This window comes from Lissotriton vulgaris, chromosome 5, assembly GCF_964263255.1.
Source record: "Lissotriton vulgaris chromosome 5, aLisVul1.2, whole genome shotgun sequence".
NCBI lineage: Eukaryota > Metazoa > Chordata > Amphibia > Caudata > Salamandridae > Lissotriton > Lissotriton vulgaris.
In genome coordinates this window covers 1,679,651,053-1,679,665,039 of record NC_141693.1, presented here as the reverse complement: position 1 = coordinate 1,679,665,039, position 13,987 = coordinate 1,679,651,053, and the positions used below count along the sequence as shown (strand labels likewise).

Sequence of the window (13,987 nt, the reverse complement as noted above, 5' to 3'; positions counted from 1 at the left end):
TAATTTAACATAACATAACATATATCTATCTATACATATCTATCTATATATATATATATATAGATATATATATATCTATATCCCAGCGATATTCTAAAGTAATCTCGCAACGGGATCGCGAAGGAAGAGCAGAACTAAACTTCAGCATCACCCACGACCACCAGGGGGTTATAAGTTAAAATCAAACAGAGCAAATACAACTTCCTGTATCTTTCCCAGCCGTGCAGATGCTCCTGGTCTCCCTTTGAGAAAGGACTTGGAAAACGCCAGCGCATTTTGAAAAATGCAATAAATTTCATCTTTACCTTCACGATGTGTGCGGCTCACCTTTCCTCTCGTCGAGAGAGCACTAGGATATATATCGATCTATCTATCTATCTATCCTAATAAACACCAGAGCTGAACCATTGCCACCATACATGAATAACATGCGAAACAACAACAAAGTTTGTTTAGAAACTGTTTTAATGCTTAGAAAGCAGTAGAAATTCTCATAAAACACTGAAAGCATAGAAACTCCCAGGCTGCATTGCAAATACAGTCTAAAAAGACTGAAAAGCTAACCTGTAGCTGCATAGTAATAAACTGACACCGTACCTTTAAGGCACCCATGACCCCCAGCTTCCCATCATGCCTCAGGGGTGACAGTTAGGTCAGTTGTTCTTTCCGGCTCCTTCAGGAAGGATCCTTGTGACACAACTCCACTCATTTCTGTCAGAAATTCACTTCATTTTCACAACTTTTTTAGCTTACTTTGACGGTTTACATCTTGTCAAGTAAGAATCTGTCTTTTATTGACAGTTTTTTTGGCATTTTTGCCTTAAAATCCTTTCTCTTTTTGATGCCTGCCCTTCTTGTGGTAAAAAGGCCAAGACAGACAACCATGAAGTCTGTATACTTTGTCTGCCTGAAGAACATGATCCAAGGACCTGTCCTCACGGCAAAACCCTGTCCGGAAGAACTCTGAAGGACAGGGAGAGAATTTGCATCTATGGCCTGGCTCATAGGTCATCCAGAGAGGAAGGTCTCCGGTGAAGAAGGGCTCCAAGAGGTCTAAAACACCTTCTAAGGACAAGACTTCACGCCCTTCAGCTTCAGCGTCTGGCTCGCCGCTGAGGAAAGATCTACCGGTGGGTCATTTATCTAAAAAAAGACCTTCGACAGAGAGCTCGCCGTCGAGAAGAGGAGATTCAGGTACGACGTCGAGAATTCAAGACCCTCCTCCGTCATCAACCCGGCGACGATCGCCGTCGAGGACTGCAACCCCTCCGCCGACGTCAACCCAGCGACGTTCGGCGTCTAGGAACAAGAGCCCTCCGCCGACATTAACCCGGCGACGATTTCCGTCGGAGCATCACACCTTCGCCATCGACAACCCGGGGACGATCGGCGTCGAGGAGCAGACCGCCGCCTTCGTCGACACGATGATCGGCGTCGAGAACAGGCTCACCTCCGTCGTCGCAGAAACAGCGATCGACGCCGAGAGTCCTCCGCCGTCGACAACCAGGCGTCAAAGGATGAGATCTCCGTCATCATCTCATCGGCGCTCGGCGTCGAAGGTGCCAAATACCCCTCCGCGGTTGTCGCGTAGACCCTCGACGTCGAGATTGTCTGGTCCGCCGTCGTCCCAGCGACGTTCGGCGTCGAGAGAGGGACATGTTCAGTCATCGGCTGCGCATCGCCGTTCGACGTCGAGACATCCCCGATCTTCACCAGCCTCTCGTCGGCATCGCTCGTCGTCGATTCATTCGACGTCGAAAGAGCACTCCAGGCGACAAGGTTCGAGGAAGCATGCTGGAGACTTCCGACCGACGTCGAGACCTGCTTCAGAGAGATCCAGAGAAAGATCAGTGATTCTGGTGACGGAGTCAGCGTCCCCCCACTCCTCCTCGCATTTGTCCAGGCGAGCTTCCTCAAGGTCAGCCTCTCCAGAGGCCAGTAACCCTGCACGCAAGTCACCTTTGCGACGGACGGGGCCTTCTCCTACTGAAGTGCGGTTGTCCCAGAGCTGGAATCTGACATTACATCACTGGCGAGATTCAGGGGCTACGAGACGGATGCAGGAGTACGCCAGACCTATGCACAGGTCTCCTCTTCAAAGACTGGTTGAAGAAGCGGACAGACGTAGCCCTCCCAGGCACAGGGTCCAAGCTGAGAGATCACCTGTGAGGAGGCCTACTAGATCTCGTTCCCCCAGAAGGGAGCATCGCTCGAGCAGATCAAGGGATGGGAGACGCAGTGCTCAACGCAGGAGTAGAAGAACACAGTCTACTACTTCTTCCTCCTACCTACTCTTCAAAGAAGGGTTATTACCCCACGCTTTCGGATAGCCCTATCTTTAGGGTCTCACCGATTAATGACATTAACACGTACCATGATGTCCTGCAGAGGGGAGCTCAAAAGCTCAACATTGCAATGTCTGTTCCCCAGGTCACCACAACGGTTATTTTTGAGACACTTCACCGGAAGTCTGGGTCTCGTCGCTTGCTTCCATTGGTTCCAGGGATTGTGGAACCTGTCATGGACATATTCTTGTCTCCAGCGACCATTAAGGCGGTGCCGGCTCACATCCAAAAGAAATGCAAGCCAGCTACCTCTGACCCAGTCTTTGTTAGACTGATCCCCCTGCAGACTTGGTGATCGTAGCAGCAGCACGCAAGACACACGCAGTCACTGCTACCTCTTCAGTTCCTCCAAAGAAGGACCGCAGATCCCAGGACTCGTGGGGTCGCAAGGTCTGCAACTCTGCCGCTACTACACTGAAGGTCTCCAGTGCGGCCGCCCTTTGCGGCAGATATGATAGAGCCTTATGGGATTCCATGGAACGCTTCAAATCCAAACTGCCAAAAGAAGGTCAAAAAGACTTTGAAGAGACACTGACAGAAGGCTGTGTGGTGGCTAACCAGATGATTAGCACGGCGGGCGGACAGCGTAGTGCTTTTGGCGCATTCGTATGCGCATGGAATATGCGCCAGAAGGTCTTCTTGGTTGCGCTTGACAGGCCTCAAACCAGATGCACAACAACTCATCTTGAACCTTCCATTTACTGGTTCCTCTCTTCGGCTTCCACACTGACCGAGCTGGACACTCTCAAAGCGGTCGGCTTGGAGAAGAAAAAAAGAGTTCATGCTCCGATACAAGACGAACCAGCGCAAGGGGGCTCAGCAGAGGGTTCAACCCCATCAGTGGTCCCAGAACAAGAATCAGGGCAAGTCCCAGTTTAGAGGAGGAAAATCTAACAGAGGTAGAGGTGATCACACACGATAAGAGGAGGAAAGTCACGAACAGTGGTTTCCTCCGCCAACGTTGCCCACTCCAGTGGGAGGAAGTGCTTCTCAACATCTAGCAGAGTGGGCCAGCATCACAGGAGATCGCTGGGTGCTGAATATTCTACGCAATGGATATGTGCTACGTTTCTGTGCGCTTCCAAAGGACATTCCACCAAAGAAGTCTCGTCTTCATCAGTTAAAGCTGCTTCCAAAAGAGATGAGAGCTCTTCTCCAAAAGCAGGCTATAGAGGAGGTTCCGCCCTCTCAAAGAGGAAGAGGAGTTTACTCCAGATATTTTCTTGTCCCCAAAAAAGATCAGAGGGCAAGTTTCGACCAATCCTGGACCTTCGACTTCTGAACAAAGTCATAATCAAGGAGAAGTTTTGCATGTTGGCCCTTCACCAAATATGTCCACATCTGCAAGTAGGAGATTGGATGTGTTTGGTGGACCTCCAAGATGCGTACTTCCACATTTCCATCGCAAAACGTCATCAGTACAAGGTCCTGCCCTTTGGACTGAAGTCAGCTCCGCGAGTCTTCACCAAATGCATGGCAGTGGTGGCAGCTTTTCTTCACAGAAAAGGTCTCTTCGTCTATCCATACTTGGACGACTGGCTGCTCAAAGGTCCATCCCCACTGCAAGTGAGGCATGACTTCCAGTTTTGTCTGCAACAGCTGCACGACCTCGGGCTGCATGTCAACATGGAAAAGTCAGTGCAACAGCCCACCCAGTCCATCCACTACCTCTGCTCCGTTCTGGACACAAGCGTGGGAAGAGCGTATCCTTCGAAGAAGAGACTGTCTTTCAAGAGACAGAGGTGCAGGCTTCTGCTCCAGGTGCAGCATCCGACAGTCCAGCAGGTGACATCCCTGCTAGGATCGATGGCATCCTGCATCTTTCTTATTCCCAACGCCAGGCTGAGGATGCGCCCTTTGCAGCAGACTCTGGAGGACCAGTGGGATCTGTCGACAGGTCGCTGGGAGGATCAGATCTCTCTCTCTCTCTCCCAGGCGGCGAGATCCTCCCTCTCATGGTGGACTCAGCAGCGGAATCTGATGGTGGGAGTTCCTTTTTACCAGCCATTACCAGTGCAATCGGTGGTGACAGACGCGTCTCTGCAAGGCTGGGGGGCACACATGGGGTGCCTTCAATTTCAGGGACCGTGGTCGGCAAAAGAATAGACCTACCACATCAACACGCTGGAGCTACAAGCAGTCCATCTGGCTCTGAAAGCTTTCCTGCCTGCAATCGAGTCCGATTCAGGACTGGTCCAGACCGACAACATGACGACCATGTTCTACCTGAACAAGCAGGGTGGAACTCGGTCACGTTTTCTCTCCCTGGAGTCACAAACGATCTGGCACTGGCTGCTCGCCCGGAACCTCTTGTGGTGGCGGTGCTTCTTCCAGGAGAGCTAAATGTCAAGGCAGACGCACTCAGCAGGCACTTCGAAGATCAGCCAGACTGGGTGCAACACAACGAGGTGGTGGCGGACCTTTTCCATTGTTTGGGTCGTCCGGAAATAGATCTATTCGCGGACGACAAACAAAAAATGCCACGCCTTCGCGTCCAGATTCCACCGTCCAGGGACAAGGGGGAATGCTCTTTTGATGGACTGGTCAGAGACATTTGTCTACGCCTTTCCTCCTCTTCCCCTGATCCCGAAGGTGGTGTCCAAGCTACTCCGATCCAGCATGACCATGATTCTGATAGCTCCAGACTGGCCACGGCAGTGGTGGTACCCGGACCTTCTACATCTGTCGGTACTTCCACACAGGAGACTACGTTGCAGGCCGGACCTGCTGACCAAGATGGGAGGGAGGATTCTTCATCCCAACCTTCCCTCACTGAACTTGACAGCATGGCTCCTGAGGTCCTGCAATACGGACATTTAAAACTGCCTCCTGATTGTATGCATATTTTAAAAGAAGCAAAAAGACCCGCCACAAGAAAATCATATGCGTTTAAGTGGAAGAGGTTTTTTCTTTGGTGTAGGGAACATCACTTTGATCCTACGAAGGGGCAGGAGGATGTCATTCTCCCTTACCTTCTGTATCTAGCAAGATCTGGTCTTAAGTATGCTTTTATCAGGGTGCATTTATCTGCCATTACGGTATACAGGAAGTCGCCTAACCAGCCCTTCTTTTTCCAGATGCAGGTGGTCAAGGACTTCTTGCAGGGGTTAAAGAAAGTGTATCCCCCTGTTTAAAACCCTTCTCCGTGGGAGTTGAACCTGGTGTTATCGAAGTTGATGGGCTCTCCTTTTGAGCCAATCCACAGAGCTTCCTTGCAGCATTTGTCTTGGAAGGCCGCTTTTCTGGTAGCAATTACATCAGCGAGCAGAGTAAGCGAGATCCAAGCACTGTGTACCAATGAGCATTACACTGTTTTCCACCATAACAGAGTAGTCTTAAGGGCACATCCTTCTTTTCTCCCTAAGGTGGTGTCTGATTTTCACATCAATCAGTCCATTTCCCTGCCATCTTTCTTCCCTGATTCAGCGACCCCAGCTGAACGGTCGCTTCACTCCTCAGACCTTCAGAGGGTACTTAAGTTCTACTTACAAAGTACCAAGGAAATAAGGAAGTCAGATCAATTGTGTGTTAATTATGACGCCATGAGAATAGGCTTCCCAGCCGCCAAGAGATCCATTTCGAGATGGATTGTTTTATGCATTACCTTAGCTTACCAGCTGGCGAAAAAGTCCCTTACCTTAACCTCCCAAGGCGCATTCCACCAGGGGGAAAGCGGCCACTGTGGCTTTCTTGCATGACTTCCCTATGTCGGAGATTTGCAAGGCCGCAACCTGGAAATCTGTTCATACTTTTACTAGGCACTACTGCCTAGAATCTGATTCCAGGGCTGATGCTCAAGTAGGCCAGGCCTCCTTGAGAAATCTGTCCGGATAGTGGTTTCCTCTATCCTAGCTTAGTTTTTACTAAGCTTACTGATCACGTTTTCTGTATTCTCCTGTCTTAACTCCTGCTCTGTATGAGCCCCTAGACTCTAGATGAGCCTCCACCAACGCTGCAGTTTTAATCCACCTCCGCTGCTCCACAGTCGAGGTAGGTAACATCCCATCTCGCGTTGGTGGAGGCTCATCCAGAGTCTAGGGGCTCATACAGAGCAGCAGCTAAGACAGTGCGTTCATCTATGGACTTTAATGACTTCAACATCCACAATGCTCAGGGGCGTGGAGTGGCCCAATCAGTGAGCATGTGGGAGTGCTGCACGAAAACTTCGGTGAAAGCCTCTGAGGAAGATAGCAATTGAAACGCGTCAGGTGATTCGAAGTTTCTGCATATCCCGCCCACCTTCGTGTGCAGTTTGTACCTAACAATAAAGGTTACGGGTCAAAACCTTCTCTGTTGCTTGAGTGCTCCTTCAATTTTGTGGTGGACCCAGGAGCGTGAAAAATATATATATATATATATATATATATATATATATATATATATATATATATATGTATATATATATATATATATGTATATGTATGTATGTATGTATGTATCTATCACATATAGTGTTTCCGGGGAATATTCTAATGCTTATGACTTTGATGAGGATACCCCTGGAAGAGAACTAGGATTACAGGTAAGTATCTCATCCTTCATGCAGTTGATATGCAATTTACTTTGGTCTCATTGTAAACGCAGAGTATTGTGACAATTTCTTAAATGCGTATTTAAAGACATGTTAACCAGGTGGTTTTGATGGACCATTCTAAGCTTGCCTCATCCCAGTTCTTTACTCTGAGGATGAGTCTCTCTCTGGAGACCGGCAACTACTTTACTATCTTCCTTTCAAAAAATATATTTTAGTTATGCTCTTTTGTTTAAAAAAATGTGAACGACCATCGACCCTCTTTAAGATGTTATGGTTTTTCATATGAGGATTTGTATGGCATCAGAGAATCTTCACCAAGTCCTAAGAGATTGATTTAACCCGGTGCAACAAAAACACACCCATTTCATTTAGTGATCATTTATTTAAAAAAAATTAAGAATCATCCTGAAGCTTTTTGTTTGGCAGCACATAAACAGCAGTAATGAGATCACCCCTTATGGAGCTAGCCTGACTGACAACAGTGGCTGACGAGATGGGACATTAGAATGTTAACCCAAATTCACTAGTGTAATTAAAGAACCCTGAGACATTCGGGAAGTCTGGATCGCCTAATACCTGGGAACGCCCAGAAGTAAGACCAAGCTACTAAACAACCTGAGACGGGGATGCTAAACAATCTGTACTTCACTGTTGGTTGGGGAGCTCAAAGGGTCATAAGATGCAGGAGCGAGAAGGTCAAGGCACCAATCGGAAAGGTGGCCCACCGGAAGCTGAAACAAAGGAGCAATAGGCTAAGGGGAGATACCAGCCGCCCAGAATGCAACAAGTACAAAATAAAAGTGTGACTGTACGTTGGGCCAATATCCTGACACTAGGTGGACAAGAACTGTACAAGCACCTGAACCCCTGTTCTCCATCCCTCAGTACCCCTTCCCCTGAATGCCACCATGGCCTGAATCATAAGCTGCCCTGCAGCAGGAACCAAATGACACCACCTGAGCCCCAGCACCACCCATGCAGGTCATGAGCAGCAAGGCAGAAAAGCTAACGAGGAACTGCCTACAACAAAACTGTACAAAAGGTAAGCCGAAGTATATGCATATCAACCTCTCAAGGCAGACAAGATGGAAAGGATAATTATGCCTGGAGGAAATCACTAAGACAGGGAAACCGCAGATCGAGGACACACTGTGCTTCATACAGGCACATCAAAATGGTACAAGGCCACGAGCACCACCACGGGCAGACCTTTAGAAACAGTCATTTGTTCAACTGATATGCCTATTCAAATTAAAGGGAGCGTGTGAAATGTGAAGAGGCACAGCAAGGATCATAGCATTGGAACTATTGATCCCTGCGAAAATGAGAGGTAATCCTGTAGCCTAGATAGGCAGATACAGAAATGAGTCCAGGACCCAGAAAGAGAAGAGTCTGAGGTCTGAGTGGAGGCTACTCATGAAAAGTTCTGCCGCCGCCATCCTCATACTGAACACCAGAGCAGCTCAAGCATGCACCAAGGTAAAACAGCCCTACCCACCCTGACCACTCTAGCAACCAAAAGGTTAAAGCGTAAGTAGGCAACCAGGGAAAATTGCTGAATTGCCTGGGTCCAAACGCACCAATATTCAAAAGGACATGCCAAAATCTCTGAAAATATTCTCACCTACTAGAGCAAAGTCACAGGAGCCCTAGGCCACCCTGTTGGTCACTCTGTCTCACCATATGATGTTGCACGAGGAAAGTAAGAACATTCACATAGAAACACACTGCTGCTAATATACAGCCTGGGGATGTACCAGCATGTCTCTTGATGGAGAGGAACAAACTGTTATTTAGAAAGGGGAGTGGACCTTATGAAATGCTAATGTGCCAAAATTGTGTTTACATCTACAAATACATAAACATGTTGTTAGAAATGGGATTTCTGGCTGGCTAATGCTTGCGCCAAAGTCAGGCAGAAACCACCACTCTAGTCAGGGCAAGGGAGTCACACGCCAAGATAACCCCTGCTCACCCCCTTGGTAGCTTGGCACAAGCAGACAGGCTTATCCCGGAGGCAATGTGTAAAGCGTTTGCGCGCGCACCCAGCAACAACACCCAAGGCCCACCACAAAGGAAACTCCACACAAAGGTATATATAAAAAATAATCTTTGTATTATACCACAAACGTTAGATAATAAACATGTACTTTACGAGGTGCCATGGGCACGGGCAGAATTTACAGGGTGTATATATGTACAGGACAGGGCCACATTGACCACTGTCAGGAATAATCACCTTTAGAATTAGCACGTAGAACATATAATAACTGTAGCACCAAATCAGCACATATAGCGCACAACCCGTACTCCCTGGTAACTGGTAAGTACCACCTACGCAACCCTAACCACCTTAGGAGAATGCTACGCAGGGAACCAGGACCTCTCTAGTAACACCTGTACTAAAAAGAACAACCACCTAAGTATCACAATACATTTAGGGGTTTAGGCATGAACACATTACACGTGATGCATCACAACATTCAGAGGTGTAGGGAAGAAAACATATGATGCATAAACATACATTCAGCGGTGTAGGGAAAAGCACGTGACGCATAAAAGCACATTCAGAGGTGCAGCACAGAACAATTGCGCAGAATTACATAAGCCACAACCTGTGACTGTCCCCAGGCCAACTGACCTCTCATGGGGCTAGGATGCCCTGTGTCCCAAATGTCAGGGCAGGCTGCGCAGGCAGCCACAGAAAGATGCAGGGGCCTAAACGTAGGAGCTGCCCATTAAGTGCTGGGCAGCTGTAGAACTCCTCTGGGCTCCCACAGGGAAAAGGGGCCCAAAACAATGTGGGAACCTGGTGCCTCTCGTGGGCTCTTGTAACCAAAATGGCCCCCTTGGAGCCTCGTGGGCTCTGCAGCAAATGTGGCCCTGCAGCAAATGTGGACCCAATGTTGGAGTCCCCCCTCTGGAGACTCGAAATAAACAAAATGCCCCCAGATGTGGGAGTCCCTCTCGGGGGACTTGCGAACAAATGCGGCCTTCAAGAGCATCGGGGGCCCTAGAACAAATATGCCCCCACGAGCCTCTCTGGGCTCATCAACAAATGGGCCACCTGGAACCTCTCTGGGCTCAAAAACAAAGCAATGCCCCCGGAGTTCTTGGTGGAGCCTCTCGGGCTCTTCAACAAATATGGCCGGTCGTTGGAGTCCCTCCCTGGAGGGCTCAAAGTGAGGCCCCACGGGCCTCCCAACACTACTGGCCTCGCACTGGAGGGGAGGGGAGGGGAGGGGAGGGGCAGGCACCGGCAATGGGCCCCGACGCCCCCATCTCCTTCAAGGCACTCACCGGTTCTTCGCGGCGGCTGGGGCTTGAGAGCTCCCGCTCCTCAGGACTCTCCGACGTCGCGACTTCTTGTCGCTCTCCGGGGCTCTCCCTCGCTCTAGGGAGCCGGGCGGGGTGGGGGGGGGGGGGCGTTACTCGGCGGGGCAGGAGCTCGGGGTGGTCTCCCTTCTGCTTCCTGCTTCTCTCTGCCAGAAACTCTCTCTCCGGAGCTCCCTCCTGTGGGCAGCCAATGACAGCGCGGCCCTCGAGAGACTCAGGGGCGCTTGGGCCAATCCAGCTCGACCCTACTGACGAGCCTCCTACGGGTGAACCAATGGTGGCCGCTGCAACTCTTCTTAGGGGCAGCCAAAGGCAGCGCGGCCCTACTGACGAGCCCCCTGGCTCCGGTCGTGCTGCTGAGGCCAACGCGGCAATTTCTTCGCCAAAGTACGGGGTGGGCTCCCGTTGTAATTAAATTAATAATTAATTCCGGCAGTGCCCCTGGCGGGGTGGGCACACGTCAGGGGTCAAATAAAGGGGCAGGAACACTGCAATATGCGGCGTGGGCAGCCGCCAAAGCGAAAATAAAGCGCTCTGAGCGCGAGGGGCAAGTCCAGCGCTCCCAAGCGCTGGTGGCTCCAGATAAGTAAAAGAAAAGCACTCCTCATGCGCTAGTGACCCCAAAGTCCAGTACCAAGTCCTTCAAGGGGTGGGGGGCAAGGCTGGGCCCAGGATCCAGCTCACAGGGTCCTCCTAGGCAGGGAGGCAATCCCCAGTGTCGGTCCTCCTGGTGCCCAGTAGCAGCAGGCCCCCCTCCAAAGTAGGATCCAGGAAGAGAACCTTTTGTAAGGGGACACAGCCCTTTTTTTATACAGTGAAAACCTTTGTCTGGGTGCAGGGTGGCAGAGAAACCAGTCACAGCTGGTTTTGGAGCACTCTTGATGTGCTCAGCCACCCTTCCTATTCACTAGTTAGGCTAGGGTCATCAGTCGCACCACAGCGGGCGGAGCCAGCATTGTGTGGGGAAAGCCCAGCCCTATTCAGGTCCCAGGTGCACCCCTCCCTCGCATCTTTTTTTTTTATTTTTTATAGAAACCAGGGGGACCCAAAAGTTAGCAGAGGACCCTGGGTATAATTTATTTTGAGGGAAACAAAGGTCCTGAGCACAATTAGTGGTATAAGCAAAATGTAATATAGACCACAATAGGAACTATATATTTCTCCTGTCCAGCCGGACCAGGATTTTATTTAATCAGAATCAAACAATAAAATTGATTACAAGAAACAGTAGTTACTTAGAGTAGGGCACAATCCTGTACCGTACTAGTGAAAGAGACACAGTGATGGAAAAAGAGATAGCAGAGGAGAATAAAGGGAGAATTTTCACAGGCAAAGAAGGTGAGCAACCTGGACACTTTTTAAATCCGTGTAGGCAGGTTCTCCAGAGTAGAGCATACAAATTGATACACCGTGGTTACATGTATGTCCACTTAAGAGTCGACGTTTCGATCCATAGCTCTAATTGTTAAGGATCATCATCAGGACTGAAGACAAGGTTATATTGCCTAGTAAATAATACGCCTGTTTAGAGAGGGAACAGGGAAGGAAAAAGGAACAAATAAGGTTTTTAAGAAAGCCAGAATATGAGAAGTCAACATTTTGAAAAATATGCACACATTCACAGTACTCGGAACCGCATTGATCTCTGATGGTGCATGTGCACTGGTGAGTCGAAAAATTAAGGTGGAGTAAAAGTACTTTGTGAACCATTTTGTGAAAAACTCTTTGTGAATTGATCGTTTTTTCCGCGTGAACGACGTGAGTGCCGATCGCGATATTCAAATCTAACAAGAGTTGTGGCATCCATACTGTTCCATATCCGGTAAAGCGCATGGGCTCATGTAAGGCCGAGGAGGGTGATATGGATAAGTAATGTGCAGTAGCAGAGCCAACAAAAGTTATGGCGTGAATACTATGGGCAGGCGTGGTTAATGCCATCAGGCATTGGAAGTGCCTAAGGTACTGAGGGGCTTACCTCGGGTCAGAGGGTAGGCCGTGCTGGGGGTAGCATACAGAGCAGGAACCAAATAAGGTCGCTCGGGCTGAACTTATTATACTGAGGCTTGCGCTGTTGAGGCAAAATTGAAGTTAGATTGCTCATTAAGGATAACCGATATTGCGTGCACTATTTCCCGGGTGCGCTGGAGCCAGGAGACCTACCATGAAAATAGTCGGTCAGCAGCGTGTTGAGGAATGGAGGCTGCTCGGTGAGGAATCACTCGTGGCAGCTTGCGGTCTTCGTTTTGGTAGAAGATACGCTAATAAAAGGAAAGGCTCCCCGCCCTCTACTGGCTAAGGCACCTCCGCTTTCTATAACCCCGACCTTTCCTTTTATTACCGTATCTTCTACCAAAACTAAGACCGCAAGCTGCCACGAGTGATTCCTCACCAAGCAGCCTCCATTCCTCAACATGCTGCTGACTGACTATTTGCATGGTAGGTCTCCTGGCTCCAGCGCACCCGGGAAATAGTGCACGCAATATCCATTATCCTTAATGAGCACTCTAACTTCAATTTTGCCTCAACAGCGCAAGCCTCAGTATACTAAGTTTAGCCCGAGCGACCTTATTTGGTTCCTGCTCTGTATGCTACCCCCAGCACAGCCTACCCTCTGACCCGAGGTAAGCCCCTCAGTACCTAAGGCACTTCCAATGCCTGATGGCATTAACCACGCCCGTCCATAGTATTCACGCCATAACTTTCGTTGGCTCTGCTACTGCACATTACTTATCCATATCACCCTCCACAGCCTTGCATGAGCCCATGCGCTTTACCGGATATGGAACAGTATGGATGCCACAACTCTTGTTAGATTTGAATATCGCGATCGGCACTCATGTCGTTCACGCGGAAAAACCGATCAATTCACAAAGAGTTTTTCACAAAATGGTTCACAAAGTACTTTTACTCCACCTTAATTTTTCGACTCACTATTGCACATGCTCCATCAGAGATCACTGCGGTTCCGAGTACTGTAAATGTGTGCATATTCTTCAAAATGTTGACTTCTCATATTCTGGCTTTCTTAAAAACCTTATTTGTTCCTTTTTCCTTCCCTGTTCCCTCTTTAAACAGGCGTATTATTTACCAGGCAATATAACCTTGCTTTCAGTCCTGATGATGATCCTTAACAATTGGAGCTATGGATCGAAACGTCGACTCTTAAGTGGACATACATGTAACCACTGTGTATCAATTTGTATGCTCTACTCTGGAGAACACTGCCTACACTGATTTAAAAAGTTTCCAGGTTGCTCACCTTCTTTGCCTGTGAAAATGCTCCCTTTATTCTTCTCTCCTATCTCTTTTTCCATCACTGGGTCTCTTTCACTAGTACGCTACATGATTGTGCCCTACTCTAAGTAACTAGAGTTTCTTGTAATCAATTTTATTGTTTAATTCTAATTAAATAAAACCCTGGTCCTGCTGGACAGGAGAAATATATAGTTCCTAACGTGGTCTATATTACATTTTGCTTATACCACTAATTGTGCTCAGGACCTTTATTTCCCTAAAAAAAAACCTCCCTCACATCAGCATGCTAATCTCTCCACTCACCACCGGGGCAGACCCATCCAGACTCCTGGAGCCAGGCTCACTAGCCAGCTCCAGCCAATCACCAGCCAGCACACTCACTGCACACGCACACCCATGTCTAGAAGTGGCACTTCCACACTAGACACATTCACGCCGCACACATCATTGCGCAGCATTCAATCTCACGAGTCCGCACATATCAAACTCGAACCTGCACTCCCCACACCTCAGGAAC

The 13,987-nt window shown here is 48.9% G+C and overlaps 1 protein-coding gene across 1 annotated transcript in view; it reads left to right on the top strand.

Moving 5' to 3' along the window:
- The window catches only part of DCAF7 (DDB1 and CUL4 associated factor 7), a 144,678-nt gene that overhangs the window by 84,980 nt on the left and 45,711 nt on the right, over positions 1–13,987 (top strand). The gene's annotated exons all lie outside the window — the stretch shown is intronic.